Source organism: Pseudophryne corroboree (genome assembly GCF_028390025.1).
Source record: "Pseudophryne corroboree isolate aPseCor3 chromosome 3 unlocalized genomic scaffold, aPseCor3.hap2 SUPER_3_unloc_3, whole genome shotgun sequence".
Lineage (NCBI taxonomy): Eukaryota > Metazoa > Chordata > Amphibia > Anura > Myobatrachidae > Pseudophryne > Pseudophryne corroboree.
Window position 1 is genome coordinate 3,115,711 of NW_026967519.1, and position 12,249 is coordinate 3,127,959.

Genomic DNA, 12,249 nt, shown 5'->3' on the forward strand with positions numbered 1-12,249 from the left:
AGTTGACCCTAGGTGCTCCGCGGATCCACTTCCGCCAGGAGGTTTGCGTTCCACCACACTTCCGGGGTTTGCGGTCCAACACTATCTTGTATTTTTCTTTACCCCTGCGATGTCCGCTGGAGCCCGCCTCACTCCAGGCTGACAGCCGCAGCACGCACTGAGGTATAATACCCACAGTCCCTATTATCAATCCCAATTATACCACAAATAATAAAGGGTTCAAGGGAGGTGGAACGCACAACCAGGAAGTCGGGTGGAACGCACAACCAGGAAGTCGGGTGGAACGCACAACCTGGGAACACTGTATTGGCATCTGGCTAAGATAGAAGCAGCAGAGAGGAGACATTTTCTTGCTGATGTGACTGTAAGTGACATCAAGTAATGACATTTATATAAGCAGTTATTAAATGTCTGTGACTTGTTTTTTAAACCATTTCATACAGGTGGAGCAGACTATTGTGCCCTATGATAGTGCCACTTCAGCCAGGTTAATAGTGTTTACTGTGTCCTAATTCTCTCGATATAATTGGAATATACTGTGCTACATACACTAGTTATGCAAATTAGTGTATGTAGCGCAATGTAGCAGGTCTTCGGGAAAATGGCCGCTGCACCATTTTCCCTAAGACCTGCGCATGCGCACTACACTCTACTAGTGACGCTCATGCTTAAAGACTACTGCACTGCCAGCTAAGAGAATGGGTCTTGGACGGAGACTGCACATGGGTCCCTCACCTGTCGCACTCTCTGCCTTGGTGTCCTCTTTGAATTTTTGGGCATCCAAATTCAGCCAGTATCCAAAACCTTTTCAACACATCTAAAAAAAAAAATCCTAGAATACGTCCCTATCTCACAGAAGATATTGCATGCGCCTCTACACAGGTACGCATTGCAGCTTATGCAGAAGGAGTACTACACCAGTTGGTGGAGCAGAAATTGCGTCAAATCACTCTTCAGGTGCTCACAACAGCGTGCAAACACATGTGCGTCCAATCCATACATATGTTGGTTTTTGATGCGACTTGCACCTGTCTTCCCGCAGATTAGGGATGGACATCGGAACACGATGGTTTGAAACAATCAATGTTTTTTATTTTATGTTAGTGTTTCCGATGGCAGGATTCTGATGTTGGCCACCATAGAATGTTAAACATTTGATGGGTTCCCGATCTTTATTCAGGTCCTGCCCCCCAGTACCATTCCCGGCCGGCCACGCTGCAGAAGTGTTGCGCATGCACAAACAGGCTTTTTGCGCATGCACAAATCAAATGAATTTTCTTCTCTCAAATTCTTTTGATGCAATAGTTAGTTACCATCGCATCGAAAGATTAGATGACGGAAGCCCAGCCATCACTTGATGGTGGGCATCCGATGTCCATCCCTACCGCAGATCAGGATAGGGTAGTGGCGTTCCACTGGAAACCAAGTAGGCCTACAGCCAAGGTCTTCCTTCAATTGCAAATACATTACAGTCCTGGGAAGAGGTGGCTGTATAGATGGAGAAGACTCAATGCTTGCCTGTGGCCATGTGGTGGGTCTAAGCACTTTAGGATGCTGATCACAGTCAACATAATGAGCGAAACCGCTAGGCCCTGACTGCCGCTTCTTTCTTCACGCCCGCGTAAGATGGGTATTCTATCTGTTCTATTAGAAAGGATTTACAAGCTAAAGTGATGGCAAATAGGAAATATGTTTCTTATACAAGGGAAGCAGCTGGAAACATTGGTGCAACTCCGTCGTATGGGTCTGGGGTGTGCACCTGCCATAAAACGGGCGCACATGCAGTAGTTGCTGAGTGGAATGCACCTTGGAACACGACACAGAGGATAATACGCTCATCTTCTTTCCTCAATGTCAGCTGTAATTTACGCCTATCCTGCATAGCACGATGATGCGATTCACTGTCACGTCAACACGTCCCCTTCCTCGGGGATGTAATGCCGGGAATTCACGGTAAAACCCAGACCTCCAGGAGTCAAGTGCCACAAAGTTGGGGTAGTATGCCCACAATGGCTCCCATCGTGGCCCCATATACGCTTCTGAGGTGCACTGACCCCAGCAATCAGCAACTTTCCCCTGCTTGTGTTGTACTTGAACCGTGTTTTACTAATAAAGTTCATCCAGACTATGCGTTCCACCCGACTTCCGGTTTATGCGGTCCACCACACGACTTCATAGATATGCGTTCCACTCGACTTCCTGGCTGTGCGTTCCACTCGACTTCCTGGCTGTGCGTTCCACCAGGGTTCCTGCCCGTGCGTTCCACCTCATTTCCGGTTCCTAGCAGCCCATCTCTCGGCCTAGCCAAGGCCGGCGGGAGCCGTGGTCGTTGTTAACTTCGCTCTGTCCTCGGGCCAGGTTTAGGAATAGCCTTGTCACATGACCGGCGGCGGCCCAATCCGCTTCCAGTAGGTTATCGCCGGGCGAAGGGTTACCTAGCAACCGAGCAGGTGCTGCAGCCGGGACACAGGTATGTATGGGGCCAGGTGTGCTGTGCACTGCCAGTTGGTCTCTGGGGTCACCATGCTCTGCATAACTCCAAGCGGCTGGTCATCAGAATGCTGAATTACCCCATATATGTGTATGGATATATATATATATATATAAAACTTATTGTCCAATGCCCCTATACAGATTTTCTGTGTACTGTAGCACCATCCTGGGTAGCAATGTGGCGGATTGTAGGCACAGACCCAGCTCTTGCCCTTGGACATATGGACTGGGTATAGCCTCTGTTCCTGGGTATGGTACATAGCCATATTAAAGGGGGAATCAGGGCATACTGTACCCCGGGCCCCTTTCTGTCAAGGGGCCACCCAACCAGAGCACACTGACATCACTAGCTCTCCCTCTTGTGCAGAACCAGGCTGCCAGGATGTGAGCAGGACAGTATGCATTGCAGGCAGAGACACAGGAGTATCCGGTTTCATGAGATACCAACGGAAATTCCTGACCAGAGGAGAGATAGCAGAGGGGAGATAGCTGTAAGTGACCCAGGGATCCCAGCTTCTCCTCCCGCCTGGGTGTCGGGGTCTTGTATAACCTGTTATCTAATGAGAGCATTCACATCTAGAGGGAGACACACACAGGGCATCTTCCCGAGTCCTGTCCCAGTGTGTTAGTAGCACAGAGGCTGCTGTTTTTGCAAGATAAATTATAGATATTATTTTCCTCTGTGTATTTTAAGGTTGTTTAAGTTGTCTTTGTACCACTACAGGAAAACGGTATACAATATTTGTATCTCTTTTAGGTGGAGCTATAAACAGTACCCATGCTTTATTAAACGAGAAGGTTAAATCTAATATACACCATTGGTTTATATTTAATATACACAATCTATACCTCCCATTCCAGGATGGACAAAATGTCTGCCTGGACTTTCCTCTTAATTATGATTATAATAATTTTTGTTGAAATACCTTTTTTATCAATGAAATAGTTCAACACATGTGATGCCAATCATATATTAAAAGGGAAGTTCAAGTAGAGAGCATGTTGTCCCTCCCAGAATGGGTCAAGTTGAGAACTATGCACAATCTCATATACACCCTCCCCCTCCACCAGGGCCCCCCTGTCTTACGTGCCCCAGGCCCCCTCAAGGCTTAATCCAGCCGTGATATGGTATATGTAGTCTCATGTCGTCATAGTTGTTATGTTGACATAATGGATGTCGGCATTGCAGTGTTAGCCTGTCCGCAGTCAAAGTTGTAACTGGAAAAGTGTTATGTTGACATGTACGGTGTCAACATTATGACCATTATCTACATGTCATCATAACGTCCATATCGACATTCTGAGTGCCAGCATTCAGACATTTTGTACCACACCGTCTAGATATGATGAGAGAGTACAGTGTTGGAGGGTGAAGATGGATAGTAGGGATATTGAGGGAGAGGAGAAAGAGGATAATGAAGGAAGGAAGGATGATAGCAGGGGTAATGAGGGAGGGAGACAGACAGAGGATAATGATGGAAGGAAGGATGATAGCAGGGGTAATGAGGGAGGGAAACAGAGGATAATGATGGAAGACAGGATGATAGCAGGGGTAATGAGGGAGGTGTGAAAGAGGATAATGATGGAAGGAAGGATGATAGCAGGGGAAATGAGGGAGGGAGAAGAGGATAATGATGATAGCAGGAGTAATGAGGGAGGGAGAAAGAGGATAATGATGGAAGGATGATAGCAGGGGTAATGAGGGAGGGGTTAAAGAGAATAATGATGGAAGGAAGGATGATAGCAGGGGTAATGATGGAGGGAGAAAAAGGATAATGATGGAAGGAAGGATGATAGCAGGGGTAATGAGGGAGGGAGAAAGAGAATAATGATGGAAGGAAGGATGATAGCAGGGGTAATGATGGAGGGAGAAAGAGGATAATGATGGAAGGAAGGATGATAGCAGGGGTAATGAGGGAGAGAGAAAGAGGATAACGATGGAATGAAGGATGATAGAGGGGTAATGAGGGAGGGGAGAAAGAGGATAATTATGGAAGGAAGGATGATAGCAGGGGTAATGAGAGAGGTGTGAAAGAGGATAATGATGGAAGGAAGGATGATAGCAGGGGTAATGAGGGAGGGGTGAAAAAGGATAAAGATGGAAGGAAGGATGATAGCAGGGGTAATGAGGGATGGAGACAGAGGATAATGATGGAAGGAAAGATGATAGCAGGGGTAATGATGGAGGGAGAAAGAGGATAATGATGGAAGGAAGGATGATAGCAGGGGTAATGATGGAGGGAGAAAGAGGATAATGATGGAAGGAAGGATGATAGCAGGGGTAATGAGGGAGGGAGAAAGAAAGAGGATAATGATGGAAGGAAGGATGATAGCAGGGGTAATGAGGGAGGGAGAAAGAGGATAAGGATGGAAGGAAGGATGATAGCAGGGGTAATGAGGGAGGGAGAAAGAGGATAATGATGGAAGGAAGGATGATAAAAGGGGTAATGAGGGAGGGACAAGAGGATAATGATGGAAGGAAGGATGATAGCAGGGGTAATGAGGGAGGGGTGAAAGAGAATAATGATGGAAGGAAGGATGATAGCAGGGGTAATGAGGGAGGGGTGAAAAAGAATAATGATGGAAGGAAGGCTGATAGCAGGGGTAATGAGGAAGGGGTGAAAGAGGATAATGATGGCAGGAAGGATGATAGCAGGGGTAATGAGGTAGGGGTGAAAAAGAATAATGATGGAAGGAAGGCTGATAGCAGGGGTAATGAGGGAGGGGTGAAAGAGGATAATGATGGAAGGAAGGATGATAGCAGGGGTAATGAGGGAGGGGTGAAAAAGAATAATGATGGAAGGAAGGCTGATAGCAGGGGTAATGAGGAAGGGGTGAAAGAGGATAATGATGGCAGGAAGGATGATAGCAGGGGTAATGAGGTAGGGGTGAAAAAGAATAATGATGGAAGGAAGGCTGATAGCAGGGGTAATGAGGGAGGGGTGAAAGAGGATAATGATGGAAGGAAGGATGATAGCAGGGGTAATGAGGGAGGGGTGAAAAAGAATAATGATGGAAGGAAGGATGATATCAGGGGTAATGAGGGAGGGGTGAAAGAGGATAATGATGGAAGGAAGGATGATAGCAGGGGTAATGAGGAAGGGAGAAAGAGGATAATGATGGAAGGAAGGATGATAGCAGGGGTAATGAGGGAGGGGTGAAAGAGAATAATGATGGAAGGAAGGATGATAGCAGGGGTAATGAGGGAGGGGTGAAAAAGAATAATGATGGAAGGAAGGATGATAGCAGGGGTAATGAGGGAGGGGTGAAAGAGGATAATGATGGAAGGAAGGATGATAGCAGGGGTAATGAGAGAGGGGTGAAAAAGAATAATGATGGAAGGAAGGCTGATAGCAGGGGTAATGAGGAAGGGGTGAAAGAGGATAATGATGGCAGGAAGGATGATAGCAGGGGTAATGAGGTAGGGGTGAAAAAGAATAATGATGGAAGGAAGGCTGATAGCAGGGGTAATGAGGGAGGGGTGAAAGAGGATAATGATGGAAGGAAGGATGATAGCAGGGGTAATGAGGGAGGGGTGAAAAAGAATAATGATGGAAGGAAGGCTGATAGCAGGGGTAATGAGGAAGGGGTGAAAGAGGATAATGATGGCAGGAAGGATGATAGCAGGGGTAATGAGGTAGGGGTGAAAAAGAATAATGATGGAAGGAAGGCTGATAGCAGGGGTAATGAGGGAGGGGTGAAAGAGGATAATGATGGAAGGAAGGATGATAGCAGGGGTAATGAGGGAGGGGTGAAAAAGAATAATGATGGAAGGAAGGATGATATCAGGGGTAATGAGGGAGGGGTGAAAGAGGATAATGATGGAAGGAAGGATGATAGCAGGGGTAATGAGGAAGGGAGAAAGAGGATAATGATGGAAGGAAGGATGATAGCAGGGGTAATGAGGGAGGGGTGAAAGAGAATAATGATGGAAGGAAGGATGATAGCAGGGGTAATGAGGGAGGGGTGAAAAAGAATAATGATGGAAGGAAGGATGATAGCAGGGGTAATGAGGGAGGGGTGAAAGAGGATAATGATGGAAGGAAGGATGATAGCAGGGGTAATGAGAGAGGGGTGAAAAAGAATAATGATGGAAGGAAGGCTGATAGCAGGGGTAATGAGGAAGGGGTGAAAGAGGATAATGATGGCAGGAAGGATGATAGCAGGGGTAATGAGGTAGGGGTGAAAAAGAATAATGATGGAAGGAAGGCTGATAGCAGAGGTAATGAGGGAGGGGTGAAAGAGGATAATGATGGAAGGAAGGATGATAGCAGGGGTAATGAGGGAGGGGTGAAAAAGAATAATGATGGAAGGAAGGCTGATAGCAGGGGTAATGAGGAAGGGGTGAAAGAGGATAATGATGGCAGGAAGGATGGTAGCAGGGGTAATGAGGTAGGGGTGAAAAAGAATAATGATGGAAGGAAGGCTGATAGCAGGGGTAATGAGGGAGGGGTGAAAGAGGATAATGATGGAAGGAAGGATGATAGCAGGGGTAATGAGGGAGGAGTGAAAAAGAATAATTATGGAAGGAAGGATGATATCAGGGGTAATGAGGGAGGGGTGAAAGAGGATAATGATGGAAGGAAGGATGATAGCAGGGGTAATGAGGAAGGGAGAAAGAGGATAATGATGGAAGGAAGGATGATAGCAGGGGTAATGAGGGAGGGGTGAAAGAGGATAATGATGGAAAGAAGGATGATAGCAGGGGTAATGAGGGAGGGGTGAAAGAGAATAATGATGGAAGGAAGGATGATAGCAGGGGTAATGAGGGAGGGGTGAAAGAGGATAATGATGGAAGGAAGGCTGATAGCAGGGGTAATGAGGGACGGGTGAAAGAGAATAATGATGGAAGGAAGGATAATAGCAGGGGTAATGAGGGAGGGGTGAAAGAGGATAATGATGGAAGGAAGGATGATAGCAGGGGTAATGAGGGACGGGTGAAAGAGAATAATGATGGAAGGAAGGATAATAGCAGGGGTAATGAGGGAGGGGTGAAAGAGGATAATGATAGAAGGAAGGATGACAGCAGGGGTAATGAGGGAGGGAGAAAGAGGATAATGATAGCAGGGGTAATGAGGAAGGGTGAAAGAGGATAATGATGGACGGAAGGATGATAGCAGGGGTAATGAGGGACGGGTGAAAGAGAATAATGATGGAAGGAAGGATAATAGCAGGGGTAATGAGGGAGGGGTGAAAAAGGATAATGATGGAAGGAAGGATGACAGCAGGGGTAATGAGGGAGGGAGAAAGAGGATAATGATGATAGCAGGGGTAATGAGGAAGGGAGAAAGAGGATAATGATGGAAGGAACGATGATAGCAGCGGTAATGAGGGAGGGAGAAAGAGGATAATGATGGAAGAAAGGATGAAAGCAGGGGTAATGAGTGAAGAGGATTATGATGGAAGGAAGGATGATAGCAGGGGTAATGAGGGAGGGAGAAAGAGGATAATGATGGAAGGAAGGATGATAGCAGGGGTAATGAGGAAGGGAGAAAGGATAATGATGGAAGGAACGATGATAGCAGGGGTAATGAGGGAGGGAGAAAGGATAATGATGGAAGGAACGATGATAGCAGGGGTAATGAGGGAGGGAGAAAGAGGATAATGATGGAAGGAAGGATGATAAGAGGGGTAATGAGGGAGGGAGACAGAGGATAATGATGGAAGGAAGGATGATAGCAGGGGTAATGAGGGAGGGAGAAGAGGATAATGATGATAGCAGAGGTAATGAGGGAGGGAGAAAGAGGATAATGATGGAAGGAAGGATGATAGCAGGGGTAATGAGGGAGGGAGAAAGAGGATAATGATGGAAGGAAGGATGATAGCAGGGGTAATGAGGGAGGGAAACAGAGGATAATGATGGAAGGAAGGATGACAGCAGGGGTAATGAGGGAGGGAGAAGAGGATAATGATGATAGCAGGAGTAATGAGGGGGGAGAGAGAGGATAATGATGGAAGGAAGGATGATAGCAGGGGTAATGAGGGAGGGAGACAGAGGATAATGATGGAAGGAAGGATGATAGCAGGGGTAATGAGGGAGGGAGAAGATGATGATAGCAGGGGTAATGAGGATGGGAGAAAGAGGATAATGATCGAAGGAAGGATGATAGCAGGGGTAATGAGGGAGGGAGAAAGAGGATAATGATGGAAGGATGATAGCAGGGGTAATGAGAGAGGGAGAAGAGGATAATGATGATAGCAGGGGTGATGAGGGAGGGAGAAAGAGGATAATGATGGAAGGAAGGATGATAGCAGGGGTAATGAGGGAGGGAGACAGAGGATAATGATGGAAGGAAGGATGATAGCAGGGGTAATGAGGAGGGAGAAAGAGGATAATGATGGAAGGAAGGATGATAGCAGGGGTAATTAAGGAGGGAGACAGAGGATAATGATGGAAGGAAGGATGATAGCAGGGGTAATGAGGGAGGGAGAAAGAGGATAATGATGGAAGGAAGGATGATAGCAGGGGTAATGAGAGAGGGAGAAGAGGATAATGATGATAGCAGGGGTGATAAGGGAGGGAGAAAGAGGATAATGATGGAAGGAAGGATGATAGCAGGGGTAATGAGGGAGGGAGACAGAGGATAATGATGGAAGGAAGGATGATAAGAGGGGTAATGAGGGAGGGAGACAGAGGATAATGGTGGAAGGAAGGATGATAGCAGGGGTAATTAAGAAGGGAGACAGAGGATAATGATGGAAGGAAGGATGATAGCAGGGGTAATGAGGGAGGGAGAAAGAGGGTAATGATGGAAGGAAGGATGATAGCACGGGTAATGAGGGAGAAAGAGGATAATGAAGGAAGGATGATAGCAGGGGTAATGAGGGAGGGGTGAAACAGAATAATGATGGAAGGAAGGATGATAGCAGGGGTAATGAGAGAGAGAAAGAGGATAATGATGGAAGAAAGGATGATAGCAGGGGTAATGATGGATGGAGAAAGAGGATAATGATGGAAGGAAGGATGATAGCAGGGGTAATGAGGGAGGGAGAAAGAGGATAACGATGGAATGAAGGATGATAGAAGGGGTAATGAGGGTGGGGAGAAAGAGGATAATTATGGAAGGAAGGATGATAGCAGGGGTAATGAGGGAGGGGTGAAAGAGGATAATGATGGAAGGAAGGATGATAGCAGGGGTAATGAGGGAGGGGTGAAAGAGGATAAAGATGGAAGGAAGGATGATAGCAGGGGTAATGATGGATGGAGACAGAGGATAATGATGGAAGGAAGGATGATAGCAGGGGTTATGAGGGAGGGAGAAGAGGATAATGATGATAGCAGGGGTAATGAGGAAGGGAGAAAGAGGATAATGATGGAAGGAAGGATGATAGCAGGGGTAATGAGGGAGGGGTGAAAGAGAATAATGATGGAAGGAAGGATGATAGCAGGGGTAATGAGGGAGGGGTAAAAGAGAATAATGATGGAAGGAAGGATGATAGCAGGGGTAATGAGGGAGGGGTGAAAGAGAATAATGATGGAAGGAAGGATGATAGCAGGGGTAATGATGGAGGGAGAAATAGGATAATTATGGAAGGAAGGATGATAGCAGGGGTAATGAGGGAGGGGTGAAAGAGGATAATGATGGAAGGAAGGATGATAGCAGGGGTAATGAGGGTGGGAGAAGAGGATAATGATGGAAGGAAGGATGATAGCAGGGGTAATGAGGGAGAAGAGGATAATGATGGAAGGAAGGATGATAGCAGTGGTAATGATGGAGGGAGGGTTGAAAGAGAATAATGATGGAAGGAAGGGTGATAGCAGGGGTAATGAGGGAGGGGTGAAAGAGAATAATGATGGAAGGAAGGATGATAGCAGGGGTAATGAGGGAGGAAGAAAGAGGATAATGATGGAAGGAAGGATGATAGCAGGGGTAATGTGGGAGGGAGAAAGAGGATAATGATGGAAGGAAGGATGATAGCAGGGGTAATGAGGGAGGGAGAAAGAGGATAATGATGGAAGGTAGGATGATAGCAGGGGTAATGAGGAAGGGAGAAAGGATAATGATGGAAGGAAGGAAGGATGATAGCAGGGGTAATGAGGGAGGGAGAAAGAGGATAATGATGGGAGGAAGGATGATAGCAGGGGTAATGAGGGAGGGAGGGTTGAAAGATAATAATGATGGAAGGAAGGATGATAGCAGGGGTAATGAGGGAGGGAGAAAGAGGATAATGATGGATGGAAGGATGATAGCAGGAGTAATGAGGGTGGGAGAAGAGGATAATGATGGAAGGAAGGATGATAGCAGGGGTAATGAGGGAGGGAGGGTTGAAAGAGAATAATGATGGAAGGAAGGATGATAGCAGGGGTAATGAGGGAGGGAGAAAGAAAGAAGATAATGATGGAAGGAAGGATGATAGCAGGGGTAATGAGGGAGGGAGAAAGAGGATAATGATGGAAGGTAGGATGATAGCAGGGGTAATGAGGAAGGGAGAAAGAGGATAATGAAGGAAGGAAGGATGGATGATAGCAGGGGTAATGAGGGAGGGAGAAAGAGGATAATGATGGAAGGAAGGATGATAGCAGGGGTAATGAGGGAGGGAAAAAGGATAATGATGGAAGGTAGGATGACAGCAGGGGTAATGAGGAAGGGAGAAAGAGGATAATGATGGAAGGAAGGATGATAGCAGGGGTAATGAGGGAGGGAGAAAGAGGATAATGATGGAAGGAAGGATGATAGCAGGGGTAATAAAGGAAGGGAGAAAGAGGATAATGATGGAAGGAAGCATGATAGCAGGGGTAATGAGGAGGGAGACAGAGGATAATGATGGAAGAAAGGATGATAGCAGGGGTAATGAGGGAGGGAGAGAGAGGATAATGATGGAAGGAAGGATGATAGCAGGGGTAATGAGGGAGGGAGAAAGAGAATAATGATGGAAGGAAGGATGATAGCAGGGGTAATGAGGGAGGGAGACAGAGAATAATGATGGAAGGAAGGAAGGATGATAGCAGGGGTAATGAGGGAGGGGTGAAACAGAATAATGATGGAAGGAAGAATGATAGCATGGGTAATGAGGGAGGGGTGAAAGAGAATAATGATGGAAGGAAGGATGCTAGCAGGGGTAATGATGGAGGGAGAAAGAGGATAATGATGAATGGAAGGAAAGATGATAGCAGGGGTAATGAGGGAGGGAGAAAGAGGATAATGATGGGAGGATGATAGCAAGGGTAATGAAGGAGGGAGAAAGGATAATGATGATAGCAGGGGTAATGAGGGAGGGAGAAAGAGGATAATGATGGAAGGAAGGATGATAGCAGGGGTAATGAGGGAGGGAGAAAGAGGATAATGATGGAAGGAAGGATGATAGCAGGGGTAATGATGGAGGGAGAAAGAGGATAATGATGGAAGGAAGAATGATAGCAGGGGTAATGAGGGAGGGAGAAATAGGATAACGATGGAATGAAGGATGATAGCAGGGGTAATGAGGGCGGTGTGAAAGAGGATAATGATGGAAGGAAGGATGATAGCAGGGGTAATGAGGGAGGGAGACAGAGGATAATGATGGAAGGAAGGATGATAGCAGGGGTAATGAGGGAGGGAGAAGAGGATAATGATGATAGCAGGGGTAATGAGGGAGGGAGAAAGAGGATAATGATGGAAGGAAGGATGATAGCAGGGGTAATGAGGGAGGGAGAAAGGATAATGATGGAAGGTAGGATGATAGCAGGGGTAATGAGGAAGGGAGAAAGAGGATAATGATGGAAGGAAGGATGATAGCAGGGGTAATGATGGAGGGAGAAAGAGGATAATGATGGAA

At 46.5% G+C, this 12,249-nt stretch overlaps 1 protein-coding gene across 1 annotated transcript in view; it reads left to right on the forward strand.

Annotated features, from left to right (window-relative positions):
* LOC134984004 (zinc finger protein 160-like) overlaps nucleotides 1-12,249 on the forward strand; it is a 174,256-nt gene that overhangs the window by 131,866 nt on the left and 30,141 nt on the right. The gene's annotated exons all lie outside the window — the stretch shown is intronic.